At 43.8% G+C, this 17,537-nt stretch overlaps 1 long non-coding RNA gene across 2 annotated transcripts in view; it reads right to left on the reverse strand.

Annotated features, from left to right (window-relative positions):
- Window positions 1-2,181: 2,181 nt before the first annotated feature.
- The window catches only part of LOC142600528 (uncharacterized), a 37,177-nt gene continuing 21,821 nt past the window's right edge, over window positions 2,182-17,537 (reverse strand). For both annotated transcript variants that reach the window (XR_012834061.1, XR_012834062.1), the window contains exon 4: window positions 2,182-2,299. This is a non-coding gene — a long non-coding RNA (uncharacterized LOC142600528). The remainder of the gene's footprint in view (window positions 2,300-17,537) is intronic.

Below are 17,537 nucleotides of genomic sequence, written 5' to 3' on the forward strand. Positions count from 1 at the left end.
TCCAATTTAAATATGAAAACGTACAGAGTGAGTATGAAAATTAATATACAATTTAGAGCCCTCCATACTGGGCTGGGGCTCGCTTCTGACAAGCTTATGCTAAAAAGCAATTAACTTTGAAAATGATCCTGTTGGACCAAGAAAGCAAGGCAAAATTTTCTGTCTGACAGTCATTTCAGGGAATTTCAGTTCTTCTACACTATTTCAACACATTTAATTTTTCACCTGCTGTTATTGTGGTTTTCCACAAAACAGTGCGCAACCTTGAGGTTCTCAGGCTTTGGGGATTTGGGGAGGATATGGATGAACTCATTAGCAGGAGCAAAATGATCAATGAATGAAGTAATTTGCATAGACATTTAAATGGCTACTTTTAGTTTGCAGAGTTATTCTTCCACTAAAAGAAGGAGAACAGTTTTCTTTTGAAGTTATTTCTTGAAACTGCTCCAGAAGACAACTTGCTGGCAATTTTTGTTGAGTATTCTTCACGTGATGATGTCTCATTTGAAAACAACAGAGGTAGAACTTCACCAAATGCCTTGTTCCCACTCACTTACGCTGGCTCCTGAGCTTCTCTCTTGCTGAAAGCTTTAGCTTTTTTGGTCTCATTTTCCACATCCCAGTTTTTCAGCAAGGTACAGAGACTTGGGCAGTTGCCAGCCGAGTGCAGAAATAAGCTAAGTGTAAGCCTTTGATAAAAGAAAGGAGACAGTTAGTTACCTGCCAGAACGGAAAATTACTGAGGGTGTGTCTGTTTGACCCAGCTCAGCGCCATGCTGATTTGCACCATGGAGGTGTAATGTCTGCGCCGGCTCTCGAGGCTGGCTCACCAGTTTATTGTGTAAAGGACAGAGATAATAGGGAAGGCGATAGCAATTTTACACCCTTTCAGCTGCTGGGAGCCCTGGCTGCTGCAGCACAGGATGAGCTTACCTACCTTGATGACGGCATGCTGGGATGAGGCCCGCTGCGCAGCTCTGAGTTCACTACTGCTCTTACAGGGTGGTGCTCACCATGCAGATTCACCAGTCGCTGATAGCAATTGGGTCCAGCATGTGGACTTAGCTTTGAGGAGTCCCTTGGACAATATGTTCCAATGGCCTTATCTCATTAATAAAATTACAGGTCCTGAATAGGTGCATATAATATTTCCAGTGGATAAGAGAATTCACAATGCATATACTTATGCCCATTGAATATATACATATTAATTAACTATGCATTGATTATGTGTATGTTGGTTGTACTATTGATGAGCTACACCGTGATTATGTAGCAAAGGCACAGCATCCGTGATACGGAGGCGTACACCTGGGTGGTTGTGGTACTGCATGCAGCTGGCTGATGAGCCGTCACAGGTTGCTCAGCATACACAGGAAGGCAGCGAACATGCAGATTGCTCCTCGTACAGTAACTGCACTCCTCGTATGATCATTTCTGGGTCCCCCACGACACGCACAGAAAGAGCTAAGCAAGTGGTCGGTTCTCCATATGAAACCGAATGAAGTCAAGGAAAAATAAAAGCACCACTCATAAAGCTCCACACACTCAAGGGCACTGGGCTCAGGCAGCTCTGCTGAACCAAAGGGCCTTTCATGCCACTTCATGTACACGTATATGTGTGAATTGTGCCCCTGTGAATTGCTGACTTGTCCTTTAGGAAAGAGTTTAGATGAATGAGATTCCAATATCAGAGCTAATGCCCCTATGAAATGTCGCTTTGCCTTTATGCGTTTCTGTCTCTGCATTATCAGAATGTCTTCCATGAAGCTTTATTATCACTGGTTATGAAGAACTAAGAGGCAAAATTTTCTATTCAAGGGTTGAGTAGTTAAAAAAAAATACTTCCCTGGATACTGGAAAATCAAATAGAAGACTCCAGGGCAGAAGGGCTAATTAAAAAAAGCCTGCTTTACTATGAAAACCCTTGAGGGGAAATAAAAGCTAAAGGGAGGTGCATGCTTAAATAATAAGGCCTTAATGGGTTTGGGTCCATGTCTAATACAAAGCATTGATTTTGGCTGCTTGATGAAACTAGTTATTTGATTAGAAAAATCTAATTTAAAGGGACACTTCCCACTAAGATCACTCTGTTGGATAAGACTGTATTGCTGTCATAAGTAACTGCTAGTTTTTTTGAAAATAAAAGAGACTTGAGTGAAAAATAAGTCCTTTGGGTAATCACTTTATTTCATACAGCTGGCAGAATTAGCACTATGTCTTAGCTTCTCTCTTTGTAGTGTCCATTCCTCGCATGCTTTGTTTGGTCTTCCAGCAGCTCATCAGGAGTCGAAGGCGGCTGGAGAAGTAAAATTTAAAAAATAATAGGAAGACATGACTGTAAAACAGCAGCAAAAGATAGAAGCTGGCTAGAAGCCAGGGACAGGAGGCATTTCCATAAGATATTTTAAACACTTTATTTGAAACTGGGCTATTTCCAGTTTGAGAGTGCCCACTTAAGTAGGTGGGAATTAGACATATCATTCTCAGGGCAAATGCATTGTTTTATTTAGAAATGACAGATCAAGAGTGAGACTGGGCCACTGACACACCTCAAGATATTAAGAATAGTGCTCACCTCATCTAACTTTAGACAACATTACAATATAAATGTCTTTATCTGAGCTGGCAGTTTGAACTGCCTTTGTAGTCATCGGAAAGAGCGTTGAGTCATCTCACCCCAATGCAGACATCTAAAAGAGGGCAGATGACTCATGCCTTACAAGTACCTACTTCTCTTCACTGACAATAAAAGCCAGCTCAGATGGAGACACCTGATGTCAGGTGAGATGACTCCCACCTTGACTGGCCAGACTACTGTAAGATGCAAAATATGAAGTTAGACAAATGACCACACATGCAGACTGTTTATCACCTGTATGGTATCTTATCTTAATTGATGACTGGATGAAAAATCTTGTGTCTGATTGTTTTCTCACATCAATGTGCACCAGCTGGAGAAGAAAGTCACCATTCATTCAGGACTGTCCTGGTATGCTCCCACCCCACAGGAATCAGCTTAGCAGAGGTAAGGTTGTGGGTTAAACTCTGTGGCCCAGGTTATGCGGACATTCAGATCGGGTGGCTGTAGCTGTCAATTTTAGTCTGAGCATCTGTGAGAACCATGCCGACACACACAGCAACACGTGGTGTAGGAGCAGGAATGTCAGCAAAGCAGCAGGTTTGTGGTGTTAGACAGAACAAACCCCCTGTTTTCAGTCATCTTGCCTTGTCCTTCTCAAACTGTGACAAACAGTGACAGTGGCCACTGATTCATCCACAGCTGGTGAGATCCAGCTACAAGGGTCACTGAAGAGCTTGCCCAGAAACTCCTGTTTGTTGGTGACTGTAGCACCGTTGCATGCTTAGGAGGCAACCTTTGTAGCATCACCCAGGAGCTAAGCCTAATCATTAGCATCGAAAAAGCGGGTTTTCCCTCAGGCCAGTGTTACAATCTCCCTGAGAGGCCAGCTAAATAGCGGTTGGCAAGCTTATCAGTCTTGGTACCATTCCTTCAAATCAGCAGTAATTGCTGCATTTCAAAAGCAAACCTGTCATTTAGTCATCTACAAAGTTGTCTTTGGAATGAATGAAGGATTCGGGGGCTCAGCCAAAATGACTGCATGTCTGACGCTTGTTATTTCTGCTCTCCTCCCTGGATGGTAATCTTGGGCTCTGTAGAGTTGCCCAATTCAGCTTCTGCAAATGCTGTCCGTACTGGATTCTGGGTATGTCTGCATGGACATGTCATTAACACTGAGACTCTGTCTTGCAACAGTTTCCTCGGTGTTACAACCTGATTATTAATATCCCAATAGCATTGGGACATGCATTCAGTGAGAACGGGTGACTCTGGGTTTCTGAGCAGTACTTTCACAGCTAGTTAGCTTGGGACAAAGAACAGCTAGTGGCCAAGATATAGTGCTTTCAGGTTACCTTGAAATTATCCTACAGAGCCAGGCAAAATTAGTAACTGGAAGGGCAGAACTTTGGACACAGGCCTCTAGAGACCAATCTATGACCACACCTGTTGAGGCCAACCTACAGGACAGAAGAGAGGAGAGGGTGCCTAAAGAGAATCAGCCACTTTTGCAGACATCTAAAATTCACGTGCCCAGCTTGTAGCTGTGCACGTTCCTCATAGACTGATGTGTTTTCATGTGACTGCACAAAGAGTTGGTTGCATGGGCTAAAATTAGCTACAACACATCTAGGAAGCGGGCAGTATAACAACACCCATTAATCATAATAATACTTGTCATACTTCCCCTAGTTTCTGAAACAAAACCTGTATAACCATTCAAACGCCACAGGGAAATTCTGCTGTTAGGTCTCACCATCATTACAAAGCAGAACCTGGTGCTGAAGCTCGCTGCCAGCGTTGTCTCAGGTAAGCGCATTGCTCTATGAGCAGCAGAACAAACGGATATTGAATTCCTGCAGATTTGTGTCCTATTTCCCTTCATCTGCCTCCAGCTATGTCCTCTACAGCACTCCCAGCTTCCCCCTAGGTCATTTGATAAAGCAAGGTCTACAATGCTGTTCCTTCTGAGTCTGTGCACTGAAAGAAACCAGGATTACCCCGATCTGATCTCTGAATCACTCTTTATCCATATAGGTTGAAAATCCACCAGTTGTGGAAGAAGGGCAGGACAAAAGGAAGGGTCATGGCATGTGATTTTGCACTACTGGAGAGTCTGATACGGTAAAATACAACACTGCAGACACAAAGGCTTTGCCTCAGAGACCAGAGGAGAGGAGTTGTGTGTCAAATTGTCTTTTTTGATATCACTAACAAGTGCTTTGAAATCCTCTTGTTTAAAATCAATTTGGCATATTTGTTTTCTCTCTCTCAGGCTTGTTGGTGATGTTGAGTTTTGAACACAATTCTCAGTTTCTCCATCCCTGGCAACTACTGAGTCCCACCTGCATGCCACCACCTGCACCTGCTACAGACAAAAGGGCTAGAGATCTAACTCGCCAAGTCCTACATTGCTTCAGTTCAGGGGCTAACAATTTTTATGAACACTCACAGATTGTTTGGATCAGTTTTCTTGACTATGCAAGTTCCCAAATAGCAATATTATTATTTATATCCATCAAGTCTCTCATTAATCCAAATCCTGCCCTCTAACAAAAAAACCCAACTTATAATGCCTCCTAAGGGAGGAGGTTGCTTCTGAGTCACTGGCAGAACAGCTTGTTCTCTGGTCTCATGGGTTCCCCAGCATATCTGGCCTTTATTTCTCCCTCTTTCTGGTTTTACGAGTCCTCTATGGATTACAATAATCTGCCAGAGTCCTGCAAGGTGGCAAGAAATGAGCAGGAATGTCTGGGCATGTCTCTCAGAGTTGCCAATCAGTATCAGTGTTGAGTAAATGACCTGGTGCTTGTTCACACTGCTAAGTAGCGTTGAACATGAGTTTGGGGCATGTTTCCGCAAAGAAACCTAAAAATTAGAGTTCTGTCCTTACTGTTGTAATGTGAAGGCTATTGGTGAGAAGTGACTAAGCATTGAAATGTGCATGTTATAACATGGCATGATAACTTGGCTACCCATTCGATGACCTAGCTAATGAGGAAAGATGATCTCAGTCTGTTTTATGAGAAGCAAAATGCTTCCAGCAGTGTCCAGATGGCAAAACAAGTTGGTGTGTAGTAACATCTGACTTCCACATGGCTGGGTGAAATCCTGTGTGAGAAACAACTATGTTGGGCCTGAGCCCTGGAAATCCTTGCACATGTGCTACACTATCAGTGTATGTGCAGTGCTGTTTGAGTCAAGAGCACAACTTTGGCCACTCCTTCAAACGCAGTAGCCAGGCTTGTGATTGCCTGCAAAGGCAAGTTACGTTCAAAAGCTTATTGCTGCTGGAATATGAGGACCATGGTGGGTCATTGCTGTTGTGCCGTAGGCAGAGAAGTGTGAAGAGTTGCCATTCTCTTGTGACAGTGATGAGTGTCTCTAACGAACATCAAAGTTGCTCCCCACCCCAGCTTAGATGAAGGCAAAGAGCATGCCTGACTGGAAGCATTAGCATCACTGCTCGCTTTCTGGCAAGCAGGACATGAACTCATCGTGACACTGGGAACAGCGAGATTGGGTTTGTAGTTTTTGCTTATTTGTTTTATTGTTTAAGTTGAGAGGACTGTAATGAGATAAAGTACCCTCTGGAAAAAGCTAATTGGATTTGAATAGCTTAATTAATGGAGATAGTCACCTACATAAAACCATTTTTTCCAAATTATAGATATCTGCAATCTATGAAGAGTCAAAATCAGCATGTGCTTTATGATACAGTGCTCAGGTATTGGTTAACCGTAACATTATTAATGGTTGAAGAGGAACTGGGCATAGTTAAGGCTCTTACTGGTCAGGTAGGCTATACATACATTCAAATGTCAAAAGCCATACAGTAAAATACTCACTGCTAAGAACAAGGGAACTTTCTAGTTTGTATTTTTCTTTTCAAAAAAATATAACCCAGTTATAACAGAAAATTAAAATATGACAAAATTATGAACAATCAACTGACATCAACTTTATAGTTGAAGGGCTCGCCTTCATCTGAAGTGAAAACATTTATTTAACCTCCAGAAATTATTCTTGCAATTACTGTTAATATTGATTAAGCTGATGAATTTACAGTTGTAGCATTGTTGGTCACAGTTTAACAACAGTGAAAGGAGAACACTTGTGCCACATGCCAGCTGCCTGTTGGAGCAGGGAAAAAAGAAAAGTCTCATGGCAGTAGAGGCATGGCTGTTCTCTAAACTGTCACCTTCCATAGCTTCCAGGAATTACCTGAAAAACGTAATGCTTACCTGATAGTAAATTTGATAAAAGTATTTCTCAGAATACCCAGGGGATTCACAGAGCAGCAGCAGAATTTCCCCTCCTTCGGACTCCACAGGAAAGAGGTATCGGAAGAGAAAGACTAGTGCGTTAAGCAGGGGGGGAGGGCGGGGAACGACACACAACTGCTGGCTTGGGAAGGACTTGAGAGATATAGAGAGAAATATCTTTAGATACTTGTTAACAGAAGCTATAGGCTTTCTAGGATTTCCTTTCAGCCAGCTGCTTATCCTAAAACGTGCCCTGCCAGACTGGCACTGTGGTGGACCAAGGGGCAGAGTTAAAGTCATAACGCTGACATTCATGGTTCTCAGTCATGATACTCTATACCGTTTTCTTAATGTTAGGTGGGACGTTTCTATGAAATGCAGCTCTTCTGTTAAGTTTCAATAGGGTCGTCTTTAAAAGGAGACCCATGCTCTTAATCTTGACAGCAGTTCAATGGACCCAGTACTTCAGCACCTTCTGAAGTCCCCGCTGGCGCTAAGGGAGCTTCAAGCTGTTGAGTCAGCTGTAACGCTCTCACCTCCCGAAATATTTCTGACTATGTCTATGGTGAGGGATTGCTTAGCAGAGTTAAAAGAGACTATTGTTTTTGCACTTACATATTGTTAATTGTGGTGCTGACAGACTAGCTCTATCACAATGTTATGAAATTAGACATGATCTTAATTGTCTTGCAGGGTTTAGGTTTTTTAAGTGCTCAGTGTTTATCCCCTCCGTGTTGGTCTCTTTGGAGATCAGGTTTACCCTGAAGATCAAGATCAGGTCTCTTGTTTCAAGTGCAAAGTACAAAAACAAGCTACCGTGCGGCAGTGCAACAGGACATCTCCTCCCATTATTTTCGCTTTGACTAAGTGACAAAGGAATCCATGGCTGAAATTCTGCCACTTGCCAGATGTCTTTTTGGCTACCCTGCTAAACTGCACAGGACACTGTATTTTGATTTTCTTCTCTTTTTTTCCAGTCTTAGTGGGCTAGTAGTGGGAGGAAATACTTGAATCTGGTTGTTCAGCAGATTTCTGGGCATTGTAACAAATGCTTTGTGAAAAGTGACGTTGACCTGCTGAGGTGTAATCAAATTGTCCTAATGTCACTCTCATATTTCAGACTTCTGGAACTCCGTTGAAATTTTAATCTCCTGCAAACAAACTCAGAATCCCTTTAACCATTGTTACAGCTTTTTGAGACAACAGACACAGCTTTTAACATACATGCAGTCTAACCTTGGCTCTTACTTGTCTTTTTTTTTTTCTTTCCAAATCTCCTTATTCATTTTCACCACCACATTTAATGCATTGGTCCTGAATATTCTTAACAGAATAAATATGTTAAATGTGTTGTTCTCTTGAAGCAACCTATCACAAAGAGGTTTTCCTTGGAATATAAATGACACCTTCAAATTTGTCTTCTTTCCATAAATAAATCTATTCTAATGAGGTCATTTGTGCCAAGAGCATTTTCTGTTCTCCAGTATTGATCCCCTTGCAAGTCTCTTCAAGCCTTCAGAGTAATCAGTCGCATCATTGCCGGTAATCAGTCACTGCTCTGCTGAACAAACATGGGCCATGGTGGCACATGGTCCCGCAAACCAATGCCAGGCTAATGAGGCAGTATGAGCAGGGCTTTCTGATTTGATTGAACTTTGGGAATGTGAATTCCCTTCTCACCATCATTTAGCGATTTGGATTTTGACAGATATGGCAGAGAACCCCTGGCCCAGAAATACAGCTCTCTTTAAAATACCACCTGTACTTTATCATGAACACTTGCCTACCAGAATGCCCAGGTTTTCTACTGTAATGTGTAAGCATAAAAATGGACACTCCATGCTGGGACAAGAAACGTGATTGTACTGTATACAAAAAGGCACTCAAGCACATTTCTAACTATGGGTGAAGTTGCCAAGAGGTAAGACCATCCTAACTCATGTTCCAGATTGGAATAATTGTAAACTATCTGCAGCTTAGTGTGCTCTTCCTGTTAACATGTATTTTATAAAGGACAACTTTATTTCCCACAATCTTTGGAAAATGAACCAAAGTTACCACAAATAATAAATATTTTTGACTACCTCATTCTGACCCAACCTATACAGTATAAAGAAAAGTTACCAAGCTACCATGCAATGTGATTTACGGATTACTTATGCCTGGTGTTGCTGTTGCTAGAAATGCGCAAAAGAAAATGAAAAGAAATAGTAAACTGCACCTATACATATTATGCCACTAGTCTGAATAATTAGGACTGAATTGTGCAGAAGATTTTTGTTAATGGTGGATCAAAAAAGACAATTTCGCTCAACTTCTTAAAACTTGCACAAGGGTAATTAACGACAACTCCATAGCACCAAAATGCAGAATCCAGTTTTCCTTTCCTTTTTTCATTAACACAAAGTTGTCCTGCAATAAGTGTCTGAAAACACTGTTATCATACCTGGCAATCTCACCAGCAGTGGGGGTAAAGAGATTTAAGACATAAGTGGAGCCTGAAGTGGCCAGCCAGCTGACCAGGAGCTGTACAGAGCATTCCCAGCAGAAGTCCATTTCCCAGAGTTACCAGAAAACCTTGGAAAGCAGAAGATAACATGGCATAGTCTTGAAGCTACTCTGTCTTGCCTTAGAGAGCTAGAAAAATATAAAATAGAGCTTTTCCCACAACCTCGCTCCAGGTACTTGACTCAGTAGGAACAAGGCCCAGTTTTTACTTAGAACAGGGCCTTATGTTACATCCGATCAACAAAAATTTATACAAACTGTTTTGCAAATTTACACAACTTATTTTGCAAATTTACAGGCACAGAGAATAACAAAACCCAGAGGTGACAGAAGTATGCAAACTAAACTCTTCCTCAGCAGCCGTTAAAGCTACTGCTTTTCAAATGAAAAGTATAACAGTATATACTTGACTATGTTTGAGTATGTACAAGAATAGGTGCTCCGTCTGCAAAATGTGCATTTGCATAACAGCCAACACCTTTTCTGAGAACTCTTACAATAGGAAACAATTAAAATAAAACAAAAAGTAAATGAATAATTTAGAGATCTCATTTGTATGAATCCACTTCATAAAACACATGTATGTGCGAAGGGGAAGCCAACTGACCATAAGATAACATAAAAAGCCATGAGCTCCCTGTGGAAGGAAAGCTATTTTTAGCCAAACTTAAAAGAAATGCTTTCTATTCAAGGCTTTATATCATGGTCTATTAAATTATGAGTGAAAACAGGTTCTGATTTAAGAAGAGATGGCACAGCAAGATGCGATGTGTCAGAAATGTAATTGTGTATTGTACGCTGATGCTCTGCTTGTCTTCAATTTGTTGGAGGCTGACCAAACAGGGAAGCTGATCATAGCCAGGAGAATCTTAACCCTCAAGAGTCCAATCCCGCAGCGCTGACATACAGCAGTAATATTTCCCCCTTGGGTAATCAATAGGGCAATTTATGTTAAGAATTCACAGGAAGTAAATCCCCCGAAGTGTAGTTAGAGTCACTGGGGCTGGAGGTGAGAGCTGTCTCTGAAAATGAGCCCATAAAAATCAAACCCACAAATAATATAGGCTGATATAGTCTTTAAGATGGATGAAAATCATCTGTTCAGAGTCCTCCCCACTATGCAGGGTCCCTCTCAATGGCAAATGAAGCTTGGGTGTCTTGCAACTAAATATATGTTGCAAATCGGGCTCCAAGTGCTGGTAACACCTAGCCTTGCCTTACCATGTTCCAGCAGAATCAGTGACCCTGGTTCATCAAATCTCTTCATTACCTTCAAGGAGCTTGACTTGTCCCCAGGACACTCCTGACTTCTTCTGTGAGGCACCAGCCTCTTCCAATCCCAGTCCTACACGGTTCTTTTTCATCTTGGTTGCCAAAACCTGACATTCAGGCAGCTTGAGCAGAGGCAAAGAAATGTACATACAAATAAGAAATGGAAGCTATTTTACAGTTTAAATGTTATCTCAGAAGTAAAGTTTGACAGTCTTGGTATTTGAAGGGAAGAAAGGAAAGACAGGTTTTGACTGCTGTGATCCAGAATGGCCAACCTTTAGCTTCTTACAGTGTCAGCGGTGAAAAGCAGTGCCCAAGAAATGGAGGTTGCAATGCCAAATGAGGGGTTACAGTGGCCAAGCCAGTGTAGTCTGTGGTGATCATGCCTAGAGTACTATACTAACAAAATCTTGTAATGTAAGAGGGCATTCATATTACCCAAATTTAGTCTTCTAGATATCAAGCATCTAAGCTAACATTGGAACAGAGTCTGTCTCTATAGTGAGTGGAGACTGGCCACCACTGGGGGCAATTATCACATCCTAAAAATGGAGTGTAAGCTTCGTGGGCTGAATGGCTTTTGGAAGATACCTGTCATTGACCACTGACTATAAACAGAGCCTAACTAACTACATTAGATAAGGTTAAGTGGAGGATGCCAACCATTTCTTCCTTAGTCCCAGGATTTATCCTATTATTCTTCTAAGATTTAGAATTCCGGCCTGTACCACATGAATGAATCCACATGTAGACAAAAGAGAGTACATCACAAAAAAGGCCTCCTTGCCCACCTGAACCATGAGAACTTGAGTTTGTGTTCAAACTTTCAAGTATTGATGAAGTCCCCAGGTATCTCTGGAGTGAGCAAGGAGAGCTGAGCAGCCTGCTCAACCCTATTCTTTTCTACAGGCTCTGAAAATGGACTTCCAGTGTGGAAGACAGGTCTCTTGAAACCCACTTGCCTTCTATCCTGCTCTTGAGGTCACTGCTGGTGCAACAGCCACAGGCAGATTGGCTGGAGGCTCAGGCTACAATTTGCCAGCAGAGGCTCTCCTGTCTTCTCTCAGTGGTTAAATAATGGCTTGTACATGAAAGTTGTACTGCTTTAGCCATTCCAGCATGAACACGAACTGGTATAGCCAACCTGGAGAGGACATACAGGATATACATCAATGTTGCACTAAAGAGCACTGAAAAAATACCTAAACTGGCTTTATAGGTTATCCCTGTGTCTCTCTTCACTGCCAAGCCAGAAAAATAACTCATTAGTGCCCTACAGACAGCAGCAAGTGACATTTAACTGGAAAACAGATGCTCTGGTGAGTTCTGATGGGGTGCAGGAAAACATTGGAAAATTAACAGGTCCTTAATATTTGTGCTCTTATGGTTATAACCATAGTGAGGAGGACCTGGGAGAGATTCTCACCATGCCAAAAAATTCAGCAACTGTCCACATTGTTCAGAAATTAGAACACCTTGTATCTAGAGAGGAGTTGCATAATGGACTCAGGAAGCTTCAATTTATAATGCTTTGCTACTGAACTGTGGTGCTCTGGAATGGAACTGTTCAGTAAAAGTCACCCAGAAGAGCCAGCATGTGGTTCCAAAGTAGTCCTATTTACTGAGACAAGAATTAATGACTATTCTGAATAGGTAATACATCCAAAGACAACAGGGAAAAAATGGGGAAAAAAGAGAAAAATTACTGAGCATTTAACTTGATAAACATCTCATGAGGCTTGCCTGAGATTAGTTGATGAATACATGAGCTGGTTGGTGCTGTACTTACGTCAAGCTCTACTTTTCTTCTAGGCTCTTCCTCTTAACCCATAATACAACAGGGTCATGTTTATTTGATGTTGTCCACAAGGCTAAAGGGCATTTGATGATGGATAATAAATAGAGAGGAAAAACTCAAGAAATGTCATTTGCAATCATCTGACTCACTTTGAGAACAATGAACTTGACCTAGCAATGTGCACTGGCAGGCCAGAAAGCCAAGCTTATCCTGGTCGCAGCAAAAGAAGAGTGTCCAGCAGGCTGAGGGAGGTGATCCTCCCCCTCTTCTCCACTTTTGTGAAACCCCACCTGGAGTACTGCATTCAGCTCTGGGGTTCCCTGTACAAGAAAGACATTGAGCTGTTGGAGTGAGTCCAGAGGAGGGCCACGAAGAGGGCTGGAGCATCTCTCCTATGAGGACAGGCTGAGACAGTTGAGGTTGTTAAGCCTGGAGGAGAGAAGGCTCTGGGGAGACCTTATAGCAGCCTTCCAGTACCTGAAAGGAGGCCTACAGGAAAGCTGGAGAGGGACTGTTTGCAAGGGAATGTAGTGACAGGACAAGGGGTAATGGCCTCTAAGCTGAAGGAGGGTAGATTTAGATTAGCTATTAGGAAAAGATTCTTTACTATGAAGGTGGTGAGACACTCAAACAGGTTGCCCAGAGAGGTTGTGGATGCCCCATCCCTGGAAGTGTTCAAGGCCAGGTTGGATGGAGCTTTGAGCAACCTGTTCTAGTGGAAGGTGTTCCTGCCTATGGCAGGGGGCTGGAACTAGATGATCTTTAAGGTCCCTTCCAACCCAAACCATTTTATGATTCTATGAACTTTCCAAGCCACTACAAGACTCTCTATCCATTTACCTGGGGGTCTGATGTGGCTAGTCATTGCGACAAAACTTTGCCTATGGAGGATTCTGACTTGAAGAAGTTCACAAAAATGAGTTGGAGAGAAAACCAAATTAGGTCGTGTATCCTTCTCTTGCATTCATGCTGCCAAAGGAAAATATGTGTCCTGGTTCTGGCAAGGATAGAGTTAATTTCACAAGGAGCCAGGACAGGTGATCCAAGCTGGCCGGGGGCTATTCCATACCATGTGACATCATGCTCACCATAAAAGGGGGCCAGTCGAGCAGGGGAGGGGTGGCGCAGTTTCGGCGCGGTTCCAGGACGGGCTGAGTGTCTGGTCGGTGGGTTGTTGGTTCGGTAAATCGTTCTCTGTTATCACCCATTGTTACTATCTGTTATCAGCACTGTTGTTGATTGTTTCCCTCTCCCTTGCTGTCCCAGTAACCTGCCCTTATCCCAACCCTCGAGGCTTTGCCGTTGTTTTTTTTCCGTTCTCCTCCCCGTCCCGCTGGGGAAGGAGTGAGTGAGCGGCCGCGTGGTGCTCAGCTGCTGGCTGGGCCTAAACCACGTCAAAGTGAAACCTGCAAAACCTCACAGGAGCCCTCTGGTTCTCTACAAATGCCTTTGTGCTCAGCACTGGTGGTGTTCTGCAAGTCATCTGTTGGATATGACTTGGTTGCTTCATCACAAGCTTGTATTCTACATGCTATAGAATACAATTTTTAGTTCCCTCTTGTCAAAGGCTTTGCTCTTCCTTTAAAATTGCTCACAGGCTTTGAATGCACAGAGTGCCCTGTGTCTGACTTCACCACTGCTTTAAACATAGTCAGGGCAGATCTAGGGATAGAATGGGACAACAGATTGGCCAGTATGTGCGCAGATTTGCAATTGCTTGTCCCTGCCTACTCTGGAAACAACGGAGGAGCAGAAGCAGCTGGTACGCAAAGGAGATGAAGCGTAACGTGTCTCTAGGAGTGCTGACTGCCCAAGCACCTCTGGTCCTGCCAGTCCTGGGCTGTATGCTGGTGAGACCAGGGAAGCTCAGATGGTTGTTTTTGACGCTGTACTCTGTTCCTGTGTGTGTACCATTTGTTACTATTGCTAAACATGGGCATCTTGCTTCGGTCCACAGAGTGTTGTTTGCTGCGCATTGCAGCGCTTCTCCATGTGTTGGTTCTGAAAGTGGCAGCAATGATGCTGATAGGGTTGGGCATTATAAGCTGCTTGATAACCTTGTAAGCCAAATTTGGCCCTTAGTGTGTTACAAGGGGAAAACAAAAAGCGTGGAAAGCACCAAAGTGCGGCTTATACAAAAAGGTTTAATAAAGAAACATCTTTTTCCATGTCCTCAGCTGGACGTGCTCGCTTCATTGACTTTAATGGAGTTATTCCACCCTACACCAGCTGAGAATATAGCCCACCAGACTAAGCATTGCCGTGTAAAATTACTGTGAGCAGTACGGTTTATTTTCTCATTTGTTGGTTCTGCCATCTGGCACAGCCGCCTTATGTCCTCCTCCTTTCACTATCCTCTGAAAACATCTTTTGTGTTGTCTATAGATATGTCACTTTTCCCTTGCCAAATATTAGCTGTATGACTGAACACTTCTTCTGATTCCTTTTGAAATCACTTCACAACGTTACCTTTTCCCCCCCTGACAACACCCTCAGGTGTCTATTATGCAATGTTGTGTTGTGTTTCCAGGTGCAGTATGAGTTAAAAGAATACAGCTCCAGTTTTGCAAACATTAGTGCAGCTTCACAGCTTTAATGGATCCCAGTGACTACAAATAATAAAGGCAAACTAAATAATACACTCCTTCCTGTGAGTCACATGTAGGTTGGCTACATTTCTGAATTCACCTCCATTATAAGACAGACACGTATCATCCTGTGATGGCACCGCAAGGTCAGACTGTAGCTGATGAAAAGTCATGGATGTCACATATACCAGAATGAGACATTTAAACTGAAAACTCTCATGATTGGTACAAAACACAGTCTCCCACAAAGGCCTGTGCTCATCTACTGAGTGATCTCCTGCAAAAATTCCTACATTTCATTTCCTTTGACTGGATAGCTACAGGAGGTTGTTCCTGGAGAGCTATATCCAGCATTCCAGGAAATCTCCTGAGCTTGTTCTCCTGTATTGGGTTTGCATGGTAAGGTTTTGGTTGGGGGGGGCTACAGAGATGGCTTCTGTGAGAAGCTGCTAGAAGCTTCCCCTATGCCTAATAGAGCTAATGACAGTTGGATCCAATATGGACCCACCCCTGGCCAAGGCCAAGCCCATCAGTGATGGTGGTAGTGCCTCTGGGATAATGTATTTAAGAAGGGGGAAAAAAAAAACAAACCCAACCCAAACATCAGGAGCAATTGCAGCCAGAGAGAGGAGTGAGAATATGTGAGAGGAACAACTCTGCCAACACCAAGGTCAGTGCAGAAGGAGGGGCAGGAGGTGCTCCAGGCACTGGAGCAGAGATTCCCCTGCAGCCTGTGGTGAAGACCATGGTGAGGCAGGCTGTGTCCCTGCAGCCCATGGAGAATGATGAGCAGCAGAGATTCCACCTGTAGCCTGTGGAGGACCCCATGCCAAGGCGGGTGGAGACACCTGAAGCAGGCTGTGACCTCATGGGAAGCCCATGCTGGAGCAGGCTCCTGGCAGGACCTGTGGCCCCATGGAGAGAGAGGCCTACGCTGGAGCAGGTTTGCTGGCAGGACTTGTGACCCCATGGCAGACCCACGCTGCAGCAGTCTGCTCCTGAAGGTCTGCACCCCATGGGAGAGACCCACGCTGGAGCAGTTTGTGAAGAACTGCAGCCCATGGGAAGGACTCACATTGGTGAAGTTGGTGGAGGACTGTCTCCTGTGAGAGGGACCCAACACTGGAGCAGGGGAATAGTGTGAGGAGTCCTCCCCCTGAGGAGGAAGGAGCAGCAGAGACGTTGTGTGATGAACTGACCACAACCCCCATTCCCCATCCTCCGGCACTGCTGGCAGAGAGGAGGTTGAGGAAACTGGGAGTAAAGTTAAGCCTGGGAAGAAGGGAGGGGCGGGGGGAGGTATTTTAAGACTTGGTTTTATTTCTTATAACTCTACTCTGATTTGTTTTGTAATAAATTAGATTAATTTTTCTAAGTTGAGTCTGTTTTGCCCGTGACGGTAATTGGCGAGTGATCTCTCCCTGTCCTTATCTCGACCCACAAGCCTTTTGTTATATTTTCTCTCCCCTGTGCAGCTGGGGAGTGATAGAGCGGCTCTGGTAGGCACCTGGCCTCCAGCCAGGGTCAACCCACCACATCTCCACTCGCAGTTCTCTCTGACTTCAGCGACACTTATGGATGTCCACCCCTCTCAAGAGTCAGTGGCTTTGGACTTTCAACCTTTGGACTTTCAGGCTGATAAATATGCTAGATTATAGCCTTCTTCCCTTGCAGTGAATGGTAACCTGATGATGAAAAATTACATCAGATTTAACTTTTTCCATTTTGAAGGGTAATAACTAGCTCTGTCCTTCTCACTGGGGCTCTGTGGGCTAAGGAAAAAGAAAACGGTTTTCTAACTACATATAAACACCATCCCAACCAGTTAAGTGTAGAGTACTGTCCTGGTTCTGGCAAGGATAGAGTTAATTTCACAAGGAGCCAGGACAGGTGAGCCAAGCTGGCCGGGGGCTATTCCATACCATGTGACATCATGCTCACCATAAAAGGGGGCTAGTCGGGCAGGGGTGGGCTCGGCGTGGCTCCAGGACGGGTTGGTCGGTCGGTTGTCAGGTTGAACGGTTGGTTGTCGGATTGGTAAATCGTTCTCTGTTATCACCCATTGTTACTATCTGTTATCAGCACTGTTGTTGATTGTTTCCCTCTCCCTTGCTGTCCCAGTAACCTGCCCTTATCCCAACCCTCGAGGCTTTGCCGTTGTTTTTTTTCCGTTCTCCTCCCCATCCTGCCGGGGCAGGGGTGAGCGAGCGGCGCGTGGTGCTCAGCTGCCAGCTGGGTCTAAACCAGGTCAAGTACTCATCCCACTGAAACTACAACAGCACTTTTAACAGGACTGCACCAGTTGGCCTTCATGACTTTATTCTCACGGCTCCCTGAATCCTGCACACAAGTCTGGAAAGACAGTTAGGATGGAAGGAAAGATGCAGCCAGGACTTGGTTCTGAAGGCTTCAAGCACAGAGGTTAGAGGGAGCTTTGCTTTCATCAGATATAAAATATTTGCCTAGGAAGAACTTGTTAGCTAATGATTTCAAGAGTACAAGAACGGTGATTTAAGACAGATTCC

This window comes from Balearica regulorum, chromosome 2, assembly GCF_011004875.1.
Source record: "Balearica regulorum gibbericeps isolate bBalReg1 chromosome 2, bBalReg1.pri, whole genome shotgun sequence".
Classification (NCBI taxonomy): Eukaryota; Metazoa; Chordata; class Aves; order Gruiformes; family Gruidae; genus Balearica; species Balearica regulorum.